Source organism: Lycium barbarum, chromosome 4, assembly GCF_019175385.1.
Source record: "Lycium barbarum isolate Lr01 chromosome 4, ASM1917538v2, whole genome shotgun sequence".
Classification (NCBI taxonomy): Eukaryota; Viridiplantae; Streptophyta; class Magnoliopsida; order Solanales; family Solanaceae; genus Lycium; species Lycium barbarum.
Window position 1 is genome coordinate 109221559 of NC_083340.1, and position 26774 is coordinate 109248332.

The 26774-nt window shown below is 42.5% G+C and overlaps 1 pseudogene; it reads left to right on the plus strand.

Annotated features, from left to right (window-relative positions):
- Window positions 1-18007: 18007 nt before the first annotated feature.
- On the plus strand, window positions 18008-26392 carry LOC132637655 (major strawberry allergen Fra a 1-2-like; annotated as a pseudogene).
- The last annotated feature ends 382 nt before the right edge of the window (window positions 26393-26774 follow it).

Here is a 26774-nt window from a genome sequence, read left to right on the forward strand (position 1 = left end):
ATTCTCTCGTGATGTGTATGCGTTGATAGATCCGGGTTCTACATTTTCTTATATTACTCCATATGTTGCCGGTTGTATTGGGGTGAAACCCGAGTCCATTAAACTCTTTGAGGTGCTTACTCCGGTTGGTGAACCCGTGATAGCAAGACAAGTATACAGAAATTGTGTCATTGTTATATGTGATCGTCAGACCCAAGCCGATTTGATTGAGCTGGAAATGGTAGATTTCGATGTAATCATGGGTATGGATTGGTTGGCCTCGTGTTATGAAAATGTTGATTGCCGCACAAAAGTGGTTCGATTTCAATTTCCGGGAGAGCCCGTGCTTCAATGGAAGGGTAATACAGCATCGCCAAAGGGTAGGTTTATTTCCTACCTCAAGGCGAGGAAAATGGTAGCCAAGGGCTATATTTATCATTTAGTTCGGGTTCGTGACACCACGGCAGAACCACCAACTTTTCAGTCAGTTCTAGTGGTGAATGAATTTCCAGACGTATTCCCGGATGAACTTCCAGGTCTTCCACCAGAAAGAGAGATTGATTTCGCCATTGATGTGTTGCAAGACACAAAGCCTATTTCTATTCCTCCTTATCGAATGGCCCGGCAGAATTAAAAGAGCTAAAGGCACAATTGAAAGACTTGCTCGAGAAGGGATTCATTAGACCCAGTTCATCACCGTGGGGAGCACCGGTCTTGTTTGTGAGAAAGAAAGACGGCTCTTTACGAATGTGTATTGACTATAGGCAATTGAACAAGGTGACGATAAAGAACAGATATCCTCTTCCAAGGATTGATGACCTATTCGATCAATTGCAAGGTGCCAAGTGGTTTTCAAAAATAGATTTGAGGTCGGGCTACCATCAAGTGAGGGTTAGAGAGGCGGATATTCCTAAAACGACCTTCAGAACAAGATATGGCCACTATGAATTTCGAGTGATGTCATTCGGGTTGAATAATGCTCCGGCTGTATTTATGAATTTGATGAACAACGTATTCAGGCCTTTCTATGATCTATTTGTGATTGTATTTATCGATGATATTCTGGTGTATTCTCGCACGGAATCGGAACATGCAGATCATTTGAGAATTGTTCTTGGCATTCTTGGAGCCCGGGAATTATATGCGAAATTTTCAAAGTGTGAGTTCTGGCTGAATTCGGTAACATTTCTGGGCCATGTTATTTTAGGTGATGGCATCCGAGTCGACACTCAGAAAATCGAAGCTGTGAAGACTTGGCCAAGGCCTACGACGCCCACAGAAGTTCGTAGTTTTCTGGGTTTGGCAGGCTATTATAGAAGACTTGTAGAGGGCTTTTCATCTATTTCAGCCCCATTGACGAAGTTAACCCAGAAGACAGCTAAATTTCAATGGAACGATGCCTGCGAACGTAGTTTCCAAGAGTTGAAAAATAGGTTGACCTCAGCTCTAGTTTTAACACTTCCAGAAGGGTCAGATGGCTATGTTGTGCATTGTGACGCTTCGGGTGTGGGATTAGGATGCGTATTGATGCAGCATGGTAAAGTCATCGCATATGCTTCGAGACAATTACAGAAACATGAAAAGAATTATCCAACTCATGATCTCGAATTGGCTGCGGTCATTCATGCCTTAAAAATGTGGAGGCATTATTTGTACGGTGTGCACGTTGATATCTATACAGATCACAAGAGCCTTCAGTACATTTTCAAGCAGAATGAGTTGAATCTGCGACAGAGGCGGTGGTTGGAATTGTTGAAAGACTACGATGTGAACATCTTGTACCACCCCAGAAAAGCGAATGTAGTAGCCGATGCACTTAGCCGCCGGTCTATGGGCCGTTTATGCAAAGTCCCTCCGGAAAGGAAGGAGATGGTTCAAGAACTTCACCGATTGGCTAACCTTGGAGTGTGTGTAATCGATTCGGGTGATGCAGGGATTAGTATCAATGATTCCACAATCTCGTCCTTGGATATGGAAGTGAAAGAACGGCAGTATGAAGATCCCCAGTTATGTCGTCATAGAGACACATCTCATGGGAAGGAGAAGTCTCCGTTTGAAGTTTTCATGGATGGGATCCTTAGATACCGAGGCAGGTTATGTGTGCCGAATGTGGCGGATTTGCGCCAACGAATTCTAGAAGAAGCACATTGTTCTCGATATTCTATTCACCCCGGTGCAACCAAAATGTATCATGATCTTAAAATGGTGTATTGGTGGGATGGCATGAAGAGATACATAGCAAAATTTGTGGCATAATGTCCAAATTGCCAACAAGTGAAAGTTGAGCATCAGAAGTCGGGAGGCTTATTGCAAGCTATAGAAATACCTACTTGGAAATGGGAAGTGATCAACATGGATTTCATTGTGGGATTACCTCATTCTCGTGGCAAATATGATTCTATATGGGTAATCGTGGATAGATTGACAAAAGCAGCTCATTTTCTCCCAGTTAGAACCACGTACTCAGCAGAAGACTATGCAAAGCTGTATCTTAAGGAAATCGTGCGACTTCATGGTATTCCATTGTCTATTATCACAGATAGAGGAGCACAATTTACAGCTAAGTTTTGGAAGTCTTTTCAAGAAGGTTTGGGCACGCAAGTGACGTTTAGCACGACATTTCATGGAAGATATGCTACGAGCATGTGTACTGGATTTCAGTGGTAGTTGGGATGATCATTTGCCACTAATTGAGTTTGCATATAACAACAGCTATCATTCTAGTATACAAATGGCTCCGTATGAAGCGTTATATGGAAGGAAATGTAGATCTCCAATTGGATGGTTTGAAATAGGAGAAGCGCAATTAATAGGCCCTGAGTTGATCCAACAAGCAGTGGAAAAGGTCAAGGTGATTCCAGATCGGTTGTTGACAGCCCAAAGTCTCCACAAGTCTTATACGGACAACCGCCGGTGAGACTTGGAATTTCAAATTAATGACTGGGTATTCTTGAAAGTGTCACCAATGAGAGGGGTGATGAGATTTGGTAAGAAAGAGAAGCTAAGTCCCAGATACATCGGACCCTACAAAATCATCCGTAAGGTGGGACAGGTAGCCTATGAATTGGAATTGCCTTCAGAGTTTAAATCAGTTCATCCAGTCTTTCATGTTTCGATGTTTCGCAAATGTGTTGGGGATCCCACAAGGATTATCCCGATAGATGATGGGCAAGTGACAGAAAAGTTAGCATATGAAGAAGTACCTATTGCTATTCTAGACAGGCAAGTGCGAAAGCTTCGAAACAAAAAGGTAGCTTCAGTTAAGGTTCTGTGGCGGAACAACAATCGGAAAGAAATGACTTGGGAAGCGGAAGGGAGTATGAAGTCTAAGTATCCGCACTTATTCCAACCCCTAGGAGAAATCCAAGACGAAATGCCAATGAGGTAAGGTACGTATACTTTAATTTTTATGTTTTTGGTCATGTGTGGCCATAGATATGTTGCTATTGTGATGTAGCCCTGTGAGGCAATGATATTATGGGTTGTTGTGACAGGTTAGTAGTGCCATATTACAGGGGAAACTCTGGCGAAATTTTTGTAGAATCCCGAATAGTTTAACATTCGAGGACGAATGTTCCCAATGGGGGAAGAATGTTACCCCTCGGAATTTTTTTTTCGTTCATGCACAGTGAATTGACTGACGAAGGGCATGATGCATACGATGTTTTGATAAGTAAGAAATAATATTTAACGATTCTAAATGAGATTTTGGAGAAGAATTATAATGTCCCTCATCTTGGTAATGGAGTGTTAAGTAAGTTCCAAGAAGGACCATAAGCCAAATATGGGCATAAGCCATCCAAAAGGGCGAATTAAGGAAACATTTTCAGATGATCTGATTTGGAGGGGCCAAAACGCTATTATAAGTTTGGAATTTGGGAAAAACACCAAGAATGAATGTTGTAGATAATTGAAAGAGCTTTCCAACCATAGGTCGTGGGCCCTCACAGCATATCGGGATCAAAAGTTATGGTCATTCTATGACAGACTGTTTGGGGCAAAATATCACATTCTGGCGCACCTTGCGGCGCAACATGCCGCAAACACGACATGCGGCCACGCAATTTCACCGCAAAGTGTGCCAGTGGAATTTGGTCAACTAGAAAGCTTTGCGACACAACATGCGGCTCGCAGAGCATGCTTTGCGTCTCGCAAAGTGTGCCGCATGTTGTGTCGGTCCAGAATTTTCTGTACCACTTTAAATATACCCAACTCGACCAAAATCACATGTTTTCATCATTCTTGGCCAAGAAAACCTCTAGAACCCTCTCTAACATTCATCCACAAGAAAATTCAAGGGAAATCCATGATCAATAACACCAAATCCATAAACCCAAGTGTATGAAACCTAGCCAAAGTTCATCTAATTCAAGAAAACCCAAAAGAGAGGAGATAGGGTTTTGGTGCTAGAAGGGAAACTCCACTCAAGGATTGTTCAACCATCATCCAAGGTAATTTTCATGACCATTACATGTTGTTTAAGGTATTGGAAGGTTAAGGTACCCGACTTGTAGAGAAGCATAGCAAATGGGTCATTCAAGAGTGAATAGTGTCATGTTTGAATGGTAGGTGAATTGAATCATGAATGTTAGGGTGTAGTGAGTATGAATACATTATAAATGATATGTAGACCATGAGATAAGTGTGATACGTGGGAAAATACGATAGCGAACCTATAACCATAAATGTGAAGAAATTGGAGAGAAATGGTGGATTTTGCCTAAAGTATATAAATGATGATTGTTGCTTTCGATATTGTGAGTTGTGTTGTAGATGTTTGGAAGTTGACATGAAATACGGGGAAAGTAGTATAAACAAAGGAAGTGCTGCCCAATTTTCTCTAGAATTAGTAGTGCGTTCTTATGGTTGATTGACTAATGTTAGTACGAATCCTCTTTTGAAGGTAGAGACGCGACATTGAAGAAGAATAAGCGAACGCTAGATTGCTTAAATGAGAAAGGTATGTGAGGCTTAACTCTTCTTCCAAAAGGCATGAATCCTTCAAGTTTTCCACAACCCTTCTATAAGATGAAGCTTATGAGCCCTTCTATATATTGAGTCACCTATGAGCATGATAATGATGATAATAAGCTAGAGTATAGAGATTCGGGAAATTGTGACACGATGTCCCTACGATGCTAATGATGTTATTATTGCTAACACTCGCCTTAAGCTTTATTTCCTTCAAGGCGAGGCAAGATACTCATAGAGGTCCATAATACACTCGGGGGTTCACGACCTTACGTCACCCCGACATAGTGTGGTTGTCTCAAATCCTAATGTGTGCTCTTAATACTGATGTATATTATGTCAATAAAATAATGAATAATGCTAACTGGTAATATAACTATGGGATACATGGAACACTAAGAAATGATAATATGATGCTATGGCATGAGATGTATAATAATGATGTGCTATGATTGATGTTGTGATGATACGATTCCACCGCGCCTATATGGCTGGGCATTTCACCGCTAATGCGGGCTGTTATGTTTACACCGCGCCTAGAGGGCCGGGCACGATCACCACTAGTGGGCGGCATATGAGGGTTACCCGGACGCGGGTGACGATATAGATCATGATGTGATGATGCATATGATGATGTACGTGATGATGTATGGGATGTGACAACATGTATATTATGATTATGTGAAATGTGAAATATGAAAGTAATACGATTTCCTATGACACTTGTGCAGGTTGTATCCGTGTCTCATGACCCATGATCTCTCTATTATGTTTGTTTATTTCATTCCTTCCTTACATACTCAGTACAATATTCGTACTGACGTCCGTTTTCTTTGGACGCTGTGTTCATGCCCACAGGTAGACAGAGAGGAGATCTTGCCCCGGATTCTTAGAGGCTGTTAGCTGACTGGAAGCCCTCCAATGTCCCGGAGGTGCCTATGATGATTCTTTTGTGTACAATTGTAGATGTCATCTCTTAGAGGCTCGTAGATACTTAATGTGGGTCGTGTGGTTTCACGACGCGGATTTTGTGTAAATATATCGATATATGTTGTTGTATAAAAGCATTATGTTTTGAAATGGAAAGCAGTTTCTTTTGTAAAATAAGCATGAAATCAATAAATGATTGTTGAATGAGTCTAAGAGGTAATATTACGAGCGGTGCTCGGTGATTAGTCCCGGGTACCCGTCGTGGCCCCTAGCTGGGTCATGACACTCGTCGAGTCTAGTTTCCAACGCAATAAACCGCTCATCGATACAACATCCGAGTAGAGAATTATGGATGTTACAAGTTAGGCTGACAGAGTAGAAACACACGCTACAGTAACCAATGTGCTACAGTAACCGCTATTACAGTAACTGCTACATTGCCCGAACCGACTTTACCCACCTATAAAAGGGTCAAAACCCCATTTTTCACCCAAAAATCAAATCTTAAAGCTCAACAACATATAGGGTCATTTTTGTCATAAAAAGTTGAGGGATTTGAGTGATTATAACTAATCAAGGCTCGGGTGGTGCATAATTGTGAGTATAGTATCATTTTGCGATGGATTTGGCTTGGACTCAAGGTGAATATTGAGGATATTTCTGTTTTAACAAGAATAAGGTATGGATCTCTCCTTATTAATATTGTTTTTAGTTTAATTACGAAGGTAGAGTGATTAGATAGTCGTATAACGAAGTTGTTGGTTGAGAAATCGGATAAAACATTGTGTGGGATGTCTTATGAAATATTTTGTATTGATGATGATATTGTTGATGTTGGTATTGTTGTTGTTGTTGTTGTTGTTATTGTTGTTGTTGTTGTTGATTGCTGGATTGTGATTTCGGGCTAGGCATATAAATAGGGGAGATGCTGCTCGAATTTCGGCAGATTCTAAAAGGATTTTAATTAAAGGCTTGAGACAAGCATGTGATAATAAGCCTAACAATGGTGTGAATTCTCTTGAATGTAAATTTACGAGCTTGGGAGGACAAACGCTAAGTAGTAAAGGTTAAGGCGACTTAAAAGGTATGTTAATGTTGTTCCTTCTTTTCTTGGCATGTTTCCATATATGGTAAGAGTGTGATAAACCTTATGGCTCGAGATTTGTCAAAGTAGAGCTTGTCATATTTTTGTCTAGCTACTAGTGTTATGTTATTCTTTCTGAGGGGCCACATCCCCTCCCTATGTCCTTGAGTTTATAGAGAGGCAGAAAAGGCATGTTACAGTATCAGTGTTTTCAGCATATGCATGATATACTGCATGATTTACACATAATTTTTCTTTAGCCTGGCCACTTGGTCAGTGAGACATTTTTATTTTGTCTGGCCTAGGGATCAGTGAGACAGACATGCTTGGCCTACGGGTCAGTGAGACAGATATGCCTGGCCTACGGGTCAGTGAGACAGATTGACTGGCCGGTGGGTCAATAAGACATATTGCCTGGCTACTTGGCCAATGAGATTTTATGGTTGCCTGGCCAATTAGTTAGTGAGATACATAGAATATTATTATATTGCATTTCATATGAGATAGGTCTGGAGAGATATTCAGGGCATTCTTGGCCTCCGGATTGTATTGTTTCAATTCAGTTTCAGTTATCGTTGTCTTACATACTCGGTACATTATTTCGTACTGACGTCCCTTTTGCCGGGGGCGCTGTATTCATGCCTGCAGGTACCGATCGACAGACTGATAGACCTCCCGATTAGGCAGAATCGGAGATCAGCCAATTGGTGAGCTCCCTTTTTTTTCGGAGTTGCGAGGTACTTTGGAATCTTTCCTTTTTGGTTGCAAATTTTATGGTCCAGTCACACATCTCCCTAGAGGCTTGTAGATGAGTCCTGTATATAGTGTGTCTGTGTGATAGCCTTGTCGATTTGTGGTGTTTGTTGGATACTGGGGTGTGTCTGTGTGATAGCCTTGTCAGTTTGTGGTGTCTGTTGGCTTTGTACGATCATAGTAGCCTCATCAGCTTGCTCAGTTGTGCGTATATATTTTGGGGTGTGTATGCCCAGTTCAGACGGGATAGTCAGTATTTATATATATATAAAATATATCCAGATTGCGGCCTCACCGGCTTGTTAGTGTTGTTTGTGTGCAGGTAGGCCTTATCGGCTTAAGTCGGGGGTTCCTCCTCCCCCCCCCCACCCCTCACCCCCAAAGTTTTAGATTTAGAGTGGTTTGCTCGGGTCTAGTTTGGCATCGAGTGCCGGTCACGCCACTCTAGATTTGGACCGTGACAAACTTGGTATCAGAGCAGGTCTGTCATAGGGAGTCTACAAGCCGTGTCTAGTAGAGTCTTGTTTATAGATGTGTCGTGCACCACATCATATAAACAGGAAGCTACAGGGCATCTAGGAATTGGTTTCCTTTCTTTCAGATCTAAATCGTGCTATAGAGCCAAGTCATAGGAGATTTGAGTTAAAATTACTCTTCCGTATTTGTGCGCAGCTATGCCGGTGCATAGGAAGACGGTGGCTAATCAAAAAGGTCATACGGCGGCTGGCGAAGGGAGCAGTAGGGCACCCCCGACAGCTGAGGCCCAGCCTGAGAGCCAGGGTGAGACCTTATCCCAGCCATCATCGACGACTCCACAGCTCGAGGAGCTTAAAAGGGAGACAGTACCTCCAGTACCACCTCCTGCTCCGACAAACCAGGATCTTAGGAGGGCGGTGCACTTATTGATCCAGATTGTGATGACACAGAGGCAGTCGAGAGCACCTACTGTAGTGGTGATCGCCAATGGTCCCACAGTGTCACGACCCAACCCCGTGGGCCGCGACTGGTATCCTAACTGGATACATGTACGTACTTACCTAACAGAGTTGGCGTACCAAACAGATAATCCATATTAGACATACACTGATTCAAACTGATATAAATACAACGCACAGAAATATACAAACACATAAAAACACTTAGACTTACACATAAGCCGTTGAGGCTATCATAGCAGACAGAATCGCGAACTCGTATGTACCTACCTGTACAGTAACAACCCATAACCCACATGCATGTCTACAGGCCTCTAACGTACATAACAGAATCAGATGGCGGGACAGGGCCCCGCCGTACCCCAAGTTACCATATATACAGAATGAGTAAATAACAGAAGATATATACCAAAAGTACACGCTCCGGGTCAAAGGAGCACTCCAAACAGCAGAATAGAAGTCCTAAACTGGTGGCGTATCGCGCGGTGCGTCTGTACCTGCGGGCATGTAGCGCAGCCCTCGAAGAACAGGGGGTCAGTACGAAAAATGTACCGAGTATGTAAAGCGGAAATGTAACAAATATAATCATAATCCGAACCAAAGGTACAAAACAGAGCGAACAGAATCGAACCCGAATCCGAATCAGAAGTACAAGTGTAAATATGTATATAGTGAGTACAGGGTATAACAGACAGAGTCGTAATATGAATCAGAGGTACAGAATATGGCTGACCAGATCATAACACGGATCAGGAGTACAGAGTGTGGCTGACAAAGTCGTAGTCTAAGTCAGAAATACAAAAGTGTGACAGACTGAGTCCTAACCCGAATCAGACGTACAGAAGTACAGCAGACAGAATTAGTATCCGAATCAGACTTCCAGAAGTGTAACAGACAGAATCATGCATGCAGAATCATAAACATATACAGATACAGATAGCATATATATATATCAGATCCCGGCCCTCTAATGAGGGACGCGGTAACAGATCCCGGCCCTCTTAGTACGGGACGCGGTGGACAGACAGATCATATGCCATCCTGGACGCCATCCCCGTATCATCATATCATATACAGATGCAAACAGAACCCGTCCCGCACACCGAGGGACGCGGTGAACAATGCAGTGGAATGTGCACGAGTAACAGAACCTGGCCCGGGCGTAGTGCAGGAAGCATTGAGACATCCACGAACAGATTAATGGGAAACCATACGCATACAGATCATTATACAGACTCAATGAAACGGAAGTAGGCCAAACGGTGGGTCAAATTAGAGTAATCGGACAATGTTCATAAAATACGCATATATGTCATTTGGGATGGCACGACAGACTACATCGGAATAAAATGTCCAGAACCGCTCCAGACGTCAAATATATTATAAGACTCATAACTATAGTCATAACACTTGTCATATAGCAGACAGAATAATAACCAAAATTTACATGTGAGTTTCGGACAGAAATAAGTTAATTAGGGTCGTACAGAAGGTATCGGAATTTTGTGGGCCCACCTTGGGCCGAACCAAGGTGGCGTACGTAAATTATGGATCATAGGTCTTATGGAGTCACCCATGAGAGTTTTAGGGCATTCCGACTTCATTTGTGAGAGTTGCATACATATAGGTCATTTTGTCAACGAAATAGTAAGAAACCAATTCAATCTCATTGAATGAAATGGGGCCAATTTCAATTTCGGATTTCTAGGAACAGGGTCGTATCTAAGGCTCGCGTCCGAGCCTATTATGTTTGGAACATGCCAAAGAATGAAGGGAAAGACTTTACATACCTTAGCTGCGCCTTACGCTCGCTCAAATTCGATTCCCGTTTCGCCCAAAATCTACAAATGGTCATATTTACCAATTGTGAGTTATAGCTTCTAAAAGTTCAACTTGAAGTCATGTTTATCTACCGAAATTTCGGCAGCATTTCCCCTATACATATAGCATCCCCGAGACTTAGCTCGGCCCAATATATCAACAGCAACAACCCAACAATCCAACAACATCAATAATTATCATAAAACGCACTATATCATAAATAGTCCTCTTTTTACATAAAACGACACTTTCCATTCCAACTTCACCATATCAAGATAATGTCATTATTCTCATATTCATTCACTAACTCAAGCTTATTCAAACATATTTCAATAACATTCCAAACATCATTCACGAATTCAAGTATCTCTACCAATTCCATATTCCATCCGAAACTTCAACGAATGCAACAATACTACCAACTTACATTGTTTTCTTCCAAATTCGTCAACAATTACCAAAGTTCACATTTAAATTCTTATTTTCACAATTATACGAAAATCATATAAAAATCACATAAATTCCCCATAACAACATACAACCCATTTCAACCAAATTCATTCAACTTTCACTTCCAATATAAATTCCACCATAATCATAACTAGATTACAACATAAAATTCAACTCATATTATCTATACCATATTGCACATACACGGCCACACATATACACACACTTACACACGGCTCACACACACCACACCACAATTCCATGATTTCCATTCAATTCTACTCACTCTAACACCTATAAATCTTCCATAACATAAAAGAAACAAGAAATCCTTACCTTTTTCCAACAACTTCTCCTTGCCACCAAAGTCACCTTTTTGCCAAAATAATTATATCATCTTGAAGAGAATCTTGCACTTAGTAGTAATTCCAAAAGAGATGGATTTTTGAACCAAAGAATTGAGCTCTAAGAATTTTTTTTTCTTTTTCCTTCACTTGGCCGTGAGCCTCTCTTATTTCTCTAGGTTCTTTTGTGTTCTTGAAGTTTCTTACAAATGATGACTTAGCCTCTCTTTACTCATATTTATCACAAGATTTTCACAACTTGGGCTTGGGCCTATTTATTTAGTACCATGGCCGGCCACCTCCTCAATTGGGCCTCTATTTTGTAATTTGTTTTGAGCCCAATTGGCTACAAATCTTGTTTTGTAATTCCCGAAACTAATTCCCAAAATTCCAATTTTGCCCTTGGCCTCCTCTCGTATTTTCACACCAATGTTGTCATAGCCGACACATTCATACTAAGTAAGGTCCAAATATAGCCTCATTCGTTGCAAGTCAAAGTTATCTCGAATTTTTCCGAATATGCAAAAATGTCGGATATAACATCCTCCCCCCCTTTAGAACATTCGTCCTCGAATGTTAAATTAGCCTTACAGGTCTTACAAACGTCTCAGGGGAGGTCCTCTTGCCAGCTACATACTCGTATCTAATCAGAGGGCCTGTGAGGGGGGGGGGGTATTCATTTCACAACTCCTGCTTGTCACACTTCTCGGTTCCTTACAACGTTATCATAATTCCACGTTATATCAAACAGGCTCATAATTAGAGCCAAACGCACAGAAGCATATCGAACAGGTCCATAATCAGAGTCAAATATACTGAACTACGTCGGACAGATCCGTGGTCAGAGTTGGACGTATGGAAGTATGTCAGACAGATCCGTGATCAGAGTCAGACGTACAGAGATGTATCAGACAGATTCGTAATTAGAGTCGAACGTACATAGGCATAATAGACAGAGCCTCATCAAAGTCAGAGGCGCAGACGCATAACAGACAGAATTATGGTTAGGATCAGACCACTTCCACGTATTCTAATTTCCTTTGGGTTACCCCATATTTCCCATCTGTCCCTTATATCTACATTTATGAAAATTTGGGTATACTTCCCAGGGGTCACCCATCCCAGAATTGCTCTGGCCTTAGCACGCTTAACCTCGAAACTTTCATGCGTTTTGATGCGTTAAGGCTAGTATAATTGCGTCGACTGCCCCGTACGACCTTTGTCACGCCATATAGGGCAGATCGGGGTCTTAGTAAATTTTCGGAAAGTTTTCGTAGCGGGTCCCACCCCGGTCTAAACCATACAATTATCATATTGCCCTTCTGAATCCTCAATATCCATTCCCATCTGTATATTTATAGCTATCTCAAATGGTCCTATTGGGTTGAAAATTACCTTACTTTTACTAATACCCAGAAGAAGAAGATCACGTAACATAATAGAGTATAGATCTATCCATATACATATATCTCAAGAAAAGATTAATAATATACCTGGGTCTGCACTTGGTGACGCTCCTGGGTCCTGCCGGCCGGTCAAAGCATATACGCGGTTCAAAGGACCGCTGGAACTGGAAGCTCCGCCGGGACCTCTGCCACGACTCACTGGTGCCGGCATATCTCTCCCCGTGGGGCGCATGGCTACTGAAGGAGAAGATGAGCCAGCAACTGACCCAGTAGGTTGGGTTGAACCCGAACTACCCTTGTACGGGCACTCTCTCACAATATGATCTTGACTTCCACAATGATAGCAGGCGCCCGTAGCGCGATAACACTCCCCCGGATGGGGCTTCCCACAATAGGTACACCGGGGCATAGGTGGCCTAGACTGACCAGAACCCCTACTCGTCTGCGGGCCTGATGCTATGGAACTCTGCCAGCCCCAGACGGACCTGCACCATCAAAACGTCTGCCTGCGGACTGTGTACCCCGGCCTGACGGAGGAAGGGATCTACCGGACTGCTGCTGAGGCCATCCGCCTTGGGAATCTCCGGAATACCCCGCAAATCTGGCCCTCTTGGGCCGTCTCCTATCATGATCACTATCTGGCTGGCGTCCTCTGTGCCGGTCCTCCATGCTCTGGGCGTGGGCCTGTATACGGGCAATGTCCATCCCTGTCTGGGCCGCCATCACCGTACAACTATCAACCAAATAATCATCCAGCCCTATCACATACCGGTGCATCCGGTCAGTCATATCAGCGACATAATCGGGCGCATATCTAGCCAGCGAATCAAACTCCAGACTGTACTCCCTGACACTCCTGCCCCTCTGTCTCAACAGCAGGAATCTGTCTACTCTGGCCCACCTCACCTCCGGAGGTAGAAAATGGGCCAAGAAGGCCTCTTTAAACTCTCCCCATACGGCTGGAGGGGCACCCTCGCCTCTGGACAGCATCCAAGACTCGTACCAATTAGCCGCTACATCGTGCAACCGGTATGACGCCAACTCAACCGACTCTGTCTCGGAGGCACTAATCAATCGCAGGGTACGCTGCATTTGTCGGATGAACTCCTGAGGGTCTTCTGCGGGCTTTGACCCGGAAAACTCTGGTGGGCGACAAAGCAGAAAATCACGGGCCCTCTGACTATCGCGCCTGTCTACACGATCATCCCCTGCTCCCTGTCTGTAAACCTGCCCTGCTACCAATTGAGTCAATAACTGGACTGCCTCTCGCAGGGTCCCATCATCCGCCCCTGGCTGGGGGGCTGGGGGTACAGGTACTGGAGCCGCTGGAGCTGCTGATGGACCTACTCCAGCCTCCTCTGGGGGTGGTGTGGCTGAACCCTCTGACTGTAGTACAACACCGGGCATAGTCTGAGCACGAGCCCGTGTAACGCTCTGCGCCTGGATGGTCTCTCCTACCACCGCCTTGCCCTTCTGGGCAGCCGCTGCCTTCTTCGGAGGCATCGCTGAAAAATACCACAACCGATCAGAAAGGAGTCATCCTAATAGCACAACTCTATCGCACGATCTAAGATCCAAAGAAAGGGTAACATCTTAAATGTCCTGTAGCCTCCTGTTTATAGATGTGGTGCACAACACACTGATAAACAAGACTCTACTAGACACGACCTGTAGACATTCCGAGGACAAACCGCTCTGATACCACTTTTGTCACGACCCAACCCCGTGGGCCGCGACTGGTATCCTAACTGGATAAACGTACGTACTTACCTAACAGAGTTGGCGTACCAAACAGATAATCCATATTAGACATAAACTGATTCAAACTGATATAAATACAACGCACGGAAATATACAAACACATAAACACACTTAGACTTACACATAAGCCGTTGAGGCTATCATAGCAGACAGAATCGCGAACTCGTACGTACCTACCTGTACAGTAACAACCCATAACCCATATGCATGTCTACAGGCCTCTAACGTACATAACAGAATCAGATGGCGGGACAGGGCCCCGCCGTACCCCAAGTTACCATATATACAGAATGAGTAAATAACAGAAGATATATACCAAAAGTACACGCTCCGGGTCAAAGGAGCACTACAAACAGCAGAATAGAAGTCCTAAACTGGTGGCGTATCGCGCGGTGCGTCTGTACCTGCGGGCATGTAGCGCAGCCCCCGAAGAACAGGGGGTCAGTACGAAAAATGTACCGAGTATGTAAAGCGGAAATGTAACAAATATAATCATAATCTGAACCAGAGGTACAAAACAGAGCGAACAGAATCGAACCCGAATCTGAATCAGAAGTACAAGTGTAAATATGTATATAGTGAGTACAGGGTATAACAGACAGAGTCGTAATATGAATCAGAGGTACATAATATGGCTGACCAGATCATAACACGGATCAGGAGTACAGAGTGTGGCTGACAAAGTCGTAGTCTGAGTCAGAAATACAAAAGTGTGACAGACTGAGTCCTAACCCGAATCAGACGTACAGAAGTACAGCAGACAGAATTAGTATCCGAATCAGACTTCCAGAAGTGTAACAGACATAATCATGCATGCAGAATCATAAACATATACAGATACAGATAGCATATATATATCAGATCCCGGCCCTCTAATGAGGGACGCGGTAACAGATCCCGGCCCTCTTAGTACGCGACGCGGTGGATAGACAGATCATATGCCATCCTAGCCGCCATCCCCGTATCATCATATCATATACAGATGCAAACAGAACCCGGCTCGCACACCGAGGGACGCGGTGAACAATGCAGTGGAATGTGCACGAGTAACAGAACCTGGCCCGGGCGCAGTGAAAGAAGCATTGAGACATCCATGAACAGATTAATGGGAAACCATACGCATACAGATCATTATACAGACTCAATGAAACGGAAGTAGGCCAAACGGTGGGTCAAATCAGAGTAATCGGACGTGCCCGCACGAGCCCAAAATGGGTCGTGCCAAATTGGTATCAGAGCCTAGGTTACCGGTCTACTAGGTACAAGAGCAATGTCGAGTAGAGTCTCGGGAAATGGTATGTAGACGTCTGTACCCGTCCACGGGAGGCTATAGGGCATCTAGGAAAATTTCCCTTCTTTCTTTCAAATCGTGCTACTTTGATCGAATTGGTGTCTCGGTGAACTCAATTGGTATCTAGATGATTCCAATGGGTATCTACGCACAAAGAGTAAGTCATATTTCAGATGTTAGATATAGCTGCGTCATAAGAGGTGAGTTAGATTTCAGATGCGAGAGGAATTTGGCATACCACTGCCGATATACCACCCCAGCAGCCAGACTACCGCTGCGGCGGCGCCGCCATAGCAGTGCCACAACCGCTGAAGCGATGATCCACCTTTCCAAAGGGACCGCTCCTATGGCCCCCTTGCCGCTAAGGCGGTACCGCCACAGCGATCTCAGTGACCGCCGAAGCGGTACTGCTGGAATCAGAGGCCTGCACTTACCTATTCTCAGTCCATTTCCTTGTTAACCCTCAGCAGATCATATAGAAACAACAGTATGACCAAACAATAAGCTGTATAAAATAAATAAGCCGACAAGGGCAAGAAACAACCAAGTCACTACCACGAAACCAACTACTATTACTAAAAGCAAGAAAACTAAATAGTCCAACATCCAAATAAGTATCCAGACAATGGCCATAAACTAGGCCAACCAAAGACCAAAACCAAAACAAATTTATATGAGAATAAAAAGGCAAACCAACAAAAGATTGTCAAGAAATAAAGGCCTTACAAGGGAAACCAAGCATAAAAGAGAGGGAAATATCTAGGTTGTCTGCATTCTAGTCGCGCCATCATCATCAGAGTCGCCACTACCGGCACCACCTAACCTGCGCTGACCGCTGCCCTCATAGAGGCCACGCTCGAAGGAGTACTTCTTGGAGTCATCATCATCCTCCATTGTAAACGGCTCATTGGGGTACATCTTACCCCACATCCCCTTAGCAACCCTCCAAGATCTGATTCTAAGCTTGTCGCATGACTTATTCTTCATCCTCTCCCTATCAAAGTCAGTGCGAAGCTCACCATGATTTTTAGCCAGAGTGGTATAGGTTGTTTGGAGTCCGGTGATAGACTCACCCATCCGTGTCTGAGTGTCAAAATACCCCTTCATCTTCTGTTGAGTGGGGTAACTGGAAGCTACATCCACTGAACTGGAATCGCCAGAAGGCATGAGCATCGCCCGGAGTAAAGTCTCAATGTCATCAAAGCGCGTCTCTATGCGCTCAAAGGGACCCTGTGCATGAGGAGCCTCAGTCCTAGTATCATCCCCCTCACCAGCATCAACCCCAGCTTCACTTCCTCTTTCGCTCACATCACCCTCCTTTCTCCTCTTCCGGCTGACAATCGTAGATCCATAACCCTTCGCCTACAACGGAAGGTAAAGGGGCTTAGGCTGGACCCAATCGTCATCGTCCTCCTCGGGAACCTTAGCCTTCTGGCACAAAAAGGTGATCAAGGAAGGGAACATTAAGCTTCTTCCACCAACCTCCATAAACTCCTTCCACTCCGCGATGACTTGCGCCCCCACATTTACAGGAATGTTAGCAAGAATGCAACAATAACAAGGGCCCGGGCATAGGCAACATCATGGGTATTTGAGAAAGGGTGGACCCGGCGACTAACAATCTGTAACCACCTCCTAGCCCCAGCAGTAAAGCGGTCAGTGTATATTGCTCCTCTACTATGAGCCCAGGGAACCCTTGGTATATCACTTGCCTCCACCAACTGGGTGGCCAACCACATCAGATCTTTCTCCGCCGCCTTCTCCAAATAAGGCTCCTCGGGATGATCATCTAGCCTGTAAATCTGGTTGATAGCCCTGGCCCCCACCTTTACGAGAGTGCCCCTTATTATGATCACCGAGCTAGAAACATCCCAGTCAACCGAAGGCAGCATGGCATAGAACTCCCTAACCCAGGACTCATTGCAATCTCCCGGGTTTCGAACCAAGCGAGTCCACTTAGTCTCCACCAACCTATTTCAGAAATCTAAAGCCCGTCTTTCCACATTTGCCATGTCAAAACGTCGCTCCAACAATAAGGGAATAGACCCTTATTCCAAGTGTAGCCGTTTACTTTGTCGAGTGGGAATATTTTCATAACCGGGCACTTCTCTGTTTTGGGGCACCGCCCCTTGGATTTGAGGTACTAGTTCCCCGTGTTCAACCATTGTACCTGCGATGAATTTAGAAGTGTGTCAATCCGTAGCCTTATCAGTTACATTTCAATTCTAGCAAGAATCAAAGCGAAAATTGAGTAAAAGAGTGCCTGGCCGCAGACTGCACAGATGCAGAATCTGCGACAACCGCCACAGCGGCCTCCAGACAGCCATGGCGGCACCACTATGGCGGAAAAGATACCGCCACAGTGGTCAATAATATTTGGGGGTGAGCTGCCACAGCGGCAAGTTGAGCGCCACGGCGGTGCCGCTATAGCGGCCAGTGTACCGCTGCAGATGTATCACCTTACCTGAACAGCTAACCAAAATTACCAAATTTCAAATTACCCTTATTGGATTAAAAACGTGTTTTGAAGCACGGATCGGGGAGAAAACCAGTATGCATGAAGTTTAAAACCTATTTGGGTGCCATTCTAAAAACAAACTAGCCCAAAATTCTTGATAAACCCTAGAATCTATTTCAAGAATTTTTCTTTACTATGCTCAAGTTTTGCGCCTCAAATCTGTGTTATAATCACGCTAAGTGCGAAGGGAATATTATCCTAACGATTAACTAGTTCAGATTACTCCAAAAATTCATCCAAATTGTGTAGTTACCTAAGGATCAGAAAACCCAACTTGTGTTACCAAAATCTAACCCTTAAGTTATTGTGTAGGATGCAGTGTTGATGGATTAACAATGGAGGAAAGAGGGAGTACGAAATTTACCTGATCTTGTATCGCAATGGTAGGGGGAGATGGATTCCTTGTGTTGACTTTATTTGTTTCTCTCCTTCTTCCCTTTCTTTCCTTTTTGTGGGTGCGAAAACTGAGTGATTGGGGAGGCTAAATTGTGTTAAGTAGGGAGAGGGGATAGTTGCTAGAGTTATGGTGTGATTAGGAGTGAAATGGGAGTAGGATTTTTTAGGAATATAGAGAGGTTTTCAAAGTGGGGTGGTGAAATAATGAAGAGGAAAAGGGACTGCAGTCCCTTAATGTTCTGCAGTAGAACCGCCGGGGCGGTCACAAAGCCGTTGCAGCGGTTATGCCACAGCGGTAGAGGGACCGCTATAGCGGTACCCTGGGGTAGTCGACCTACCTCTGCGGCGGCCAAGTATGGCGCCGTGGCGGTACCATCCTAGTGGTAACATAGCCGCTACGGCGGTATTCCGCTCCGTCTGCAAAGTTCGTGGTATGTTGGGTTATACTCAAGCTTTACGTCCCGCAGTGGACCTCTCTCAAATCAGCCGAAATTTAATTACCTTGCCATGAGGACCTGGCAATTCCATCAAATTACGTAAGACAAAGAGTTTCCCGACTACGCTATCTGGCCTACCCCTTTCAGTCAGACTCGAGTTCACGAGGGTGAGATGATACGAGTAAGTCCTGACCATTAGACGTATAACCTTTGGCATGGGTTCGCTCTCTTACCATTCGGGGACAAACGGTTGTTTAGTTGGTATCTGATGTAACGACCCGTTTCGTCGTTATGGTGAAATTCTAAGGAAGGCGACAACTATGAGGCCTAACGATGTCTCCACCTTCTCGCATCTTGGAAACCTTTCAATACAAAACAAGATCATCATACGCATCACGTAAGCAATAGAAGTGCGAGTAAATAAATAGGGCCAGACCGCTATAGCGGTCTCGTGGACGCTACAGCGGGGCCGTTGTGGCGGTATACCAACCGCCGTAATGGTAAATGCCTGGGACTGCTTGACCGCCATAGCGGCATTTTGGCCACCCTGGGGGTACCGCTGCAGCGGTAAACCTACCGTCGAGGTGGTTTCGTACAGTGAATTCCACCTATTTAAGTGACATTTCAGGAATTGACTTCATTTCTCAAAACCTTAGAGAGTCCAGCCATCTTTGGAGTAATTTTGGAGCCAAAAATAGTACTTCCTTGGGAAGGGTTATTTCCCTAACCTCTTCCAATCATTCTCCCAACATTGATTCTCATTAAGGATCCTTGTCTAGAGTCACAAATGGGAATCTCAAATCTCTTAAGTTCCAATATAATGAACCCTTGACCCTTTTGATATAAAGTCCTTGGAATATTTTCCTATGCACATCATCCTAACATGATTCCCAACCAAATCCTTCACGTACCCCATTAAAATACCTTTGGGTCTCTATTTTAGATCTAGGAAATGGGTTTCTTGAAATAAGCCTAAATTGGAAAAATGACCAAATTAGTAACTTGAGTAAGATCATAAATTTTCTAAATGAAGGTTGATCTATCAACTAGCGTTGTGATAGTGAGTTTTTAGGTAGGATAAAATTCCATATCTACCTTAGCAATTTTGAAATCCTTAGGAAAGACCCTATTGATGAATTCTACTCTTGGGCCTCATGGTTGTCTCCGGGCTTTTCATATGAATACACAGTGGTGATTAATTGAGGCGTCATTGGATGTTCGTGGCACCCTCTTGGCCATGAGGTAGGTTATGGCTTTCTTTCGGTAGACTCCGGTTAGTTTTCGTACTGTTATGTAAAAGAAACGGAGAATGCATGCATAGAATTTCGAGATGTGGGATGGAATCTTAGGATGGTATTGTTATGTGTGACATGTTTGTTCGGGCTGGTGGCCTATAGACTCCTTAGGTATTGATGTGACCTTGTTGATTATCGGTGGATTTATGTGACTTGGGAGTAGCGGACGGAATCTAGTTATGCCTATCGATGAGATTATTGTAGCGAATCTAAGCGCTAGCTGGAAATATAAAATGAATCACGGTAGTGAATGATATCCTAATCAAATGGTAAAGGGTGCCTCGAATGTAGGTGAGATTCATATCCTAAGTAAATAGGCCTGTTAGGAAAATGGTAATACCGTATGTTCAATGATTGACCTGATGTGTGTTGGGACTAGCCGCCCCGTTATATGTGATGATTGTTTAATTGTGTTGTCTTGATGCCATGTGTAGTTGGCAGATAGCGAATGCCGCTTGTTGCCCTAGTCCGGATACGTTGTCGACATAACCGTTATTGGTATGTGTACTATGATACTTTATTGGCGTACCCACTGTTGGTACTTGAGTTATCGAAATATGTTAGCATACCCACTGTTGGTATCGTGATGTGATATATTGTGGGCGTACCCTATTGAGATACTTGTGATAATGAGCTTACTTGTTGACGATTGACATATGAATTGCACACATTCTCTCATATTATCATGCATGGCCAATATCCGGTGATGATCCGGTATCATTAATTGAGCGAAGCTGATATTTGATAAACTCTTTTACTTGAGTGATTGTGAAAAGGGTCGTTGTCCGAAGATCCATTCCGGAATCGTTGATATATATGAAACTGATACTTGCTAAACTCTTTTACTTGAGTGATTGTGAGGAGGTCGATGTGCGAGTTTCAATTCCGGAATCCTTGATTTATGAAACTGATATTTGACAACTCTTTTGAGTGATTGTGAGGAGGCTGATGGCCGATGGTTATATTCGGGCATCGTTGTGCATGGCCATTTCCGATGTTATCCCAGATTCGATTGTAGTGCATGGGCTCCACGGGTCCCCCAGAGTGGTGCCGGTGAGACTCCCCCTATGAGCAATTATCCAGGGTCCCGTCTGTCTATTTGGTAAAGATCCGGGATGGGTGGCACTCAGACTTCGGGAGTCACACTAGGTTGTGCTGCCGAGACGTCGATATTTCTGTCCGGAGTACATGTGTACATCTCATTTGGATAGCATGGCATGTCATCACATTCATACCATTATTGCATTATGACTTGAGTGAGTTGTTGTGATGATTGTATTGTAATGATGATGTGTTGAGTTTATTGCGTTGATTGTGCCAAAGTTAGATATACTCAGACTTATCATATAGGGTTAGATGCAATACGTAGGTAATGACGAACAATTGGACTTGACTGTGGTGACTTATATTGCTAACGTGTGCCTGTTAAACAAACCTAAAACTAGTAGTGTATCGTGTTAAGCAAGGTTGGACATGATGGTGTCTTAACAATGAGTTCGCTCCTAAAACACGGATGAGCGACCTAGGAATGGTAAAGATGTTGAGAATCTGTATATGTGTTTAGCCAACTTATAGTTTATGATAGATTAGTTGTGACTTAAGTTAGATTGAAGTTGTGATCTATTGTTGCGGGATATGTGACTTGATTTAGTGATTATAATCATTATTCGTGAATTCTTTATCAATATGTGTTAGTAACTATTGTTGGCCTATGATACTTACTCAGTACGTGTGGTTGTACTGATATTGCACCTGATACACCCCTTTTGGGGTGTAGATTGTTTCAGGTGATTAATCAGAGTATATGCGGAAGTTATGCGGTGCTTATCTGGAAGGCCTCCTCCCATTTTATTCCGGGATTGGAGGTTGAGTCTTAGTATATGATGTTACTCTGAAATTTACTTAGTCGCTCTTGTATTAGTCGAGACCAGGTCATGGGAAATTGAATCGAGTCTGTAAAAAGGTATTGTCAAATTATGTAACATTCGAGTTTGTATTTATAAAATGAAATTCCACTGTTTTCTTAATTTCCAAATGCTTTGAAAGGAAAGTTATGTGATCGAAGCGTTGTATAAACGAGAGGGTTCGCCTACCAAGGTGGGAAGGTAGGTGCCCGCACGAGCCCAAAATAGGTCGTGACAATTCAGTGCTCAAACTCATGTCGAAAGGAAAAGAAAAGTCGGTCGAATTATATTCCTCCACTCTCGACATATTCTCTCCATGGTTCATTAGTGGTAGGTGGATTCATTACGGACTACAACAATATCTCGATAGCAGTACACTTTTCCCCTTTTAGAGGTTCGACGTCCTCTAATCTCGCTTCCTCCTGTGAGACTTCTATACCAACACCCTTTGATTGCGGTTCGGCATCTGTCCTCGTCTTCTCTAGTTGGATAGTTTCTATCAAATTTTCAGAGATAGTAACAGAACTGCCAAAAGAGCTAAATACCATTCCCGTTGGGATTTCATCGCCTTTCATTTCTAAGTCCATCTTCAGTTCTTCAATCTTGTTATCTAGTTCAGCTATTTTCTGATCTTTATTTTCAAGATTCTTCTGATATTCTTCTATTATCCCTTAAATCTTTATTTCTGCTAATTTGAGACCTTTCTTGTACTCTTGTAGCAAACCTTCAAGTTTTGTTTGCTCTTCACTCAACTTCCCAAAAGCTTCCTCATATTCTTTCAGCTTTATATCCCGATCCACAATCTTTTGCAATAATTCTATATGCTGATTCTTTGCTTGCACTAAAGCTTGAGCAGACTCTTATTTACCTCTTTCAATTACGCATTCCAGCTGGTCTTTCTCACTCTGCATTCGTTATATCCGCTTCCTGGACTTGTTAGCTTCTTCTGTCAAGGCAACTATTTAAGTAGAAGTATCATTTTGCACATCCTCTAATTCAATTTGCAAGGTCCAATGTTCCTCCACTTTCTCACCTAATGCATTCTCCAGTTCCGATATCCTGAGGAGGAGACTGGCCTTTTCCTCCTTCACGACTTGTTCTCATTGTTTGTATTGCTTATATTTTCTCCCAATGTACTCCTCCTTTCACAAAGTGACTTCACTTCAGGAGTTAATATGTCCAAAGATCCAACTACCTCTCTAACAGACATTTCATCAAACATCTTGTGCTCAAGAGAGGAATGCTTTTCCACTTCGGATTGTAAATGACCAACTAACTCTCTACTTGGCATTTCATCTAACACGTTATGCTCAAGAGAGGTATGCCTTTCCTCTTTCAGTTACTCATATTCTCCTGACATATCTCCCTTAAGCGAAGCTTCAAGAATCGCAACATCCATGAAATTGCTTAGTGTCTCATCTGTATAAATTGAAGTGCTGCCATCGGAGGTGGGAAACAAAGCAGTTGATATTGAATAAGTAGTTAGATCATTCAGCTATGTGTCATTCACATTACTGGTGCTACTATTGAAAACATTCGAAATCTTTTCATGGATAGGACAGTTACTCAAAAGAAACCCATCAACAACAGAGTTACTATCTACCCACTGATTGCAATGTCATTGATACTGTGAATCTACAGGAGCTACGACGGAGCTGTAAGCAACATTAGGATATGGACAATAATCTGTAAATAGATGTGGGTTGTAGTCATCGTGTTTTCTCATGCTGGTATAACCTCCAGATGACTGAAAATTAGAGAACCCATTGGAGAATTCCGATGGTTGGTATGCATATTGCGGATATGTTGGATTGAATTGTTGATGATACCCACTATAATAAACCCCATATCCTGTATTGTTATACCCATAGGGATATCTTCCATAACCACCGAAGGAGGTGGGTTGGGAGTTAAATTAGAAGCATACATAGGATTTTGGAACGCCATTAAGGAATACCCACAGAATGAGGATGATTGCTCTGATACCACTGATACAACTTGGGAAATTTAAGAAAGGAATTGCATGAAAAGAGCTAAGCTAGCTAAGAAAAAAGGAAAGAAAACTAAGAAACTAACAATATTCTCATTCATAGCCTCAACGTAATGGCAATTCCCTTACATATAGGAGGAGGACTAAACTAAAATAAAGAGAACTTAGGGATAAAAAGTAACTAGCTTATGGGATTGAAATGTAATATATAAAACTTAATAACTACACCTTAACTAAGAGGCTGTATGCACTAATGTACTACTTCCCAAGCATTCTGTACACGCCCCACAACAGTTGTATTTCTAGATCTTATCACAAAAACCTAAAATATCTCAACTAAACTTATCTAATTAAATTTAAATTTAAACAAAGACTCCTCCTAAAGCTAAACTACTGTTTATTTTGGTAAATCAACAGTAACTAGAAGTAATTTTCAATAGTTCCTACAAACTTTACAACAACAACATATCCAATGTAATCCCACAAGTGGTGTCTTGTTCCTAAAAACATTTACCTCTTAATATAACAGGCTGCTTAGTGAATGCAGTGATGATCAATGTGTATGCGACCTGTTAGGTCACTACTGCGAGGACGTGATTTGCAATAATAATAAATCAACAATGAAGCCTTTGATCCTTTATTTACTACTAGATGTTAGTTAAGTGGTTCATAAGACAAATACTGCAAACAGGCAATTACCAATTATAAACACATATTTGTTGGTCTTTAATGTATTTAGAGATTACAATGTACAGGAATGACTTACTTAAGCATAAATTAAAGAGAAATGTATAGAAGTAATTAATATTTTATTAACTTTTGTATCTAAATGGTCCTGCCTGCATTCATGCAAGAAGGTATCTTCTAAGTTGATCTGTAGTTGAAAACTTAAGATCAACGTTCTTTAGCAAAACCAAATTAAGAGTACTGTACTAATGGCACCTATTGCATGTGTTTTATCTGTGGTGTTGTAATTAAAATTGTGATAAATTGTAGAAATTTTACAAACTACAGGAACCATTTTCTTCCTATTCGTAGAGCAACACAAAGGACGAACATAGGAATGTCAGATGTTAAGTGCAATGAGAACAAGAATAAACAACCCATGAATATTTAGCCTATACTATGCAATGCACCTCATGAGCTATTTGGGATTGAGTTAGGCCTAAAGTCCATCTTTCTCAACACTTTCTATAAAGATGAGAAATGAAATCCCTTGTGCTTAAGAGTCCAGATACTAAGTTAACAGGAAAAAATGTTGTGTCAATAGACATAACATAATGGAAAAGAGAAATTTTATAAAACACTTGGAAGAATTATTAACTTATATTTTTATAAAAACAGAGTATAGGGAAAACCAAAGAATATGGTTTGTCATCTGTAATGGGAACGATTTCAAGAAAAAGTAATTTCTCATCTTAGCCTATAAGTACCTTGTTACTCCTTTAGCTTAAACCATCCAAGTAAACCTCTCCATCATAAAGTTAACTGCAGATCTTTGAGCTTCCTAATAAAATTTTGTCCCTTAGACTTGAAACTAATCATGGGTGTCACCACTTTCACTGATGAGCACACTTCACCAATCTCTCCATCAAGGATCTTCAAGGCTTTCATTATTGACTCCCACAACTTAGTCCCGAAACTGCTGCCACAAGCTAATAAAAGCATTGAATTTGTCCAAGGCGATGGTGGTGTTTGAAGTGTAAAGCAAACCAATCTTGCTGAAGGTTTGACATTTTCAAATTTCCCTTGTTTTAGTGGTGAACTGTAATGGTACTTATACTTCTAGTGAATACTGACAATAAAAATGAAAACTTTCTCATGCAGGTAGCAACTTTAAGTCCATAAAGTATCGGATAGAAGAGCTTAAACGAACAGACGTTTACATACAAATACACATTGATCGAAGGTGAAGCCTTGATAGACAAGCTTGAAAAGATAACTTATGAGGTCAAGTTTGAGCAATCAGCTGATGGTGGTTCTATCTCTAAGGTGACTAGTGAATACTACACTGAAGGTGATTTCAAGCTCAATGAAGAAGAAATCAAAGCAAGAATGGAAAAGGTGTTGGCTATGTACAAAGCTGTGGAGGCCTATCTCCTCTAGATTCCTGATGCCTACGCTTAATCAGCTTCCTGTTTCCGCTTTCTGCGAACTACTGCTTTCTTAGTTCTGTTTGCCTTTAATTCCTTTCTTCTAGTTCTTAAAAAGGCATGTTAGAGAAATAAGGATGGTCTACTTTGTCTTCTGTAACTACTATGTGGATTGTGAAAATAAAATCTTGAATGGCGTTACAGTGGATGTAACATCTTTAATATTTGAGTCTTGAATTATGACTATGGAACCCACCGTATTAAGGAACATTTACAAGAAGCAGAACTAGAAAGTTTTCAAATTACAGAGGTGAAATGCCAATTGGAGTCACTAGATTTTAGAAACATGAAACCACAATCCAGCAACCAAAGCTTACAAGGGCTTCGGAAGAAACTTATGTTTACCGATTGGCATT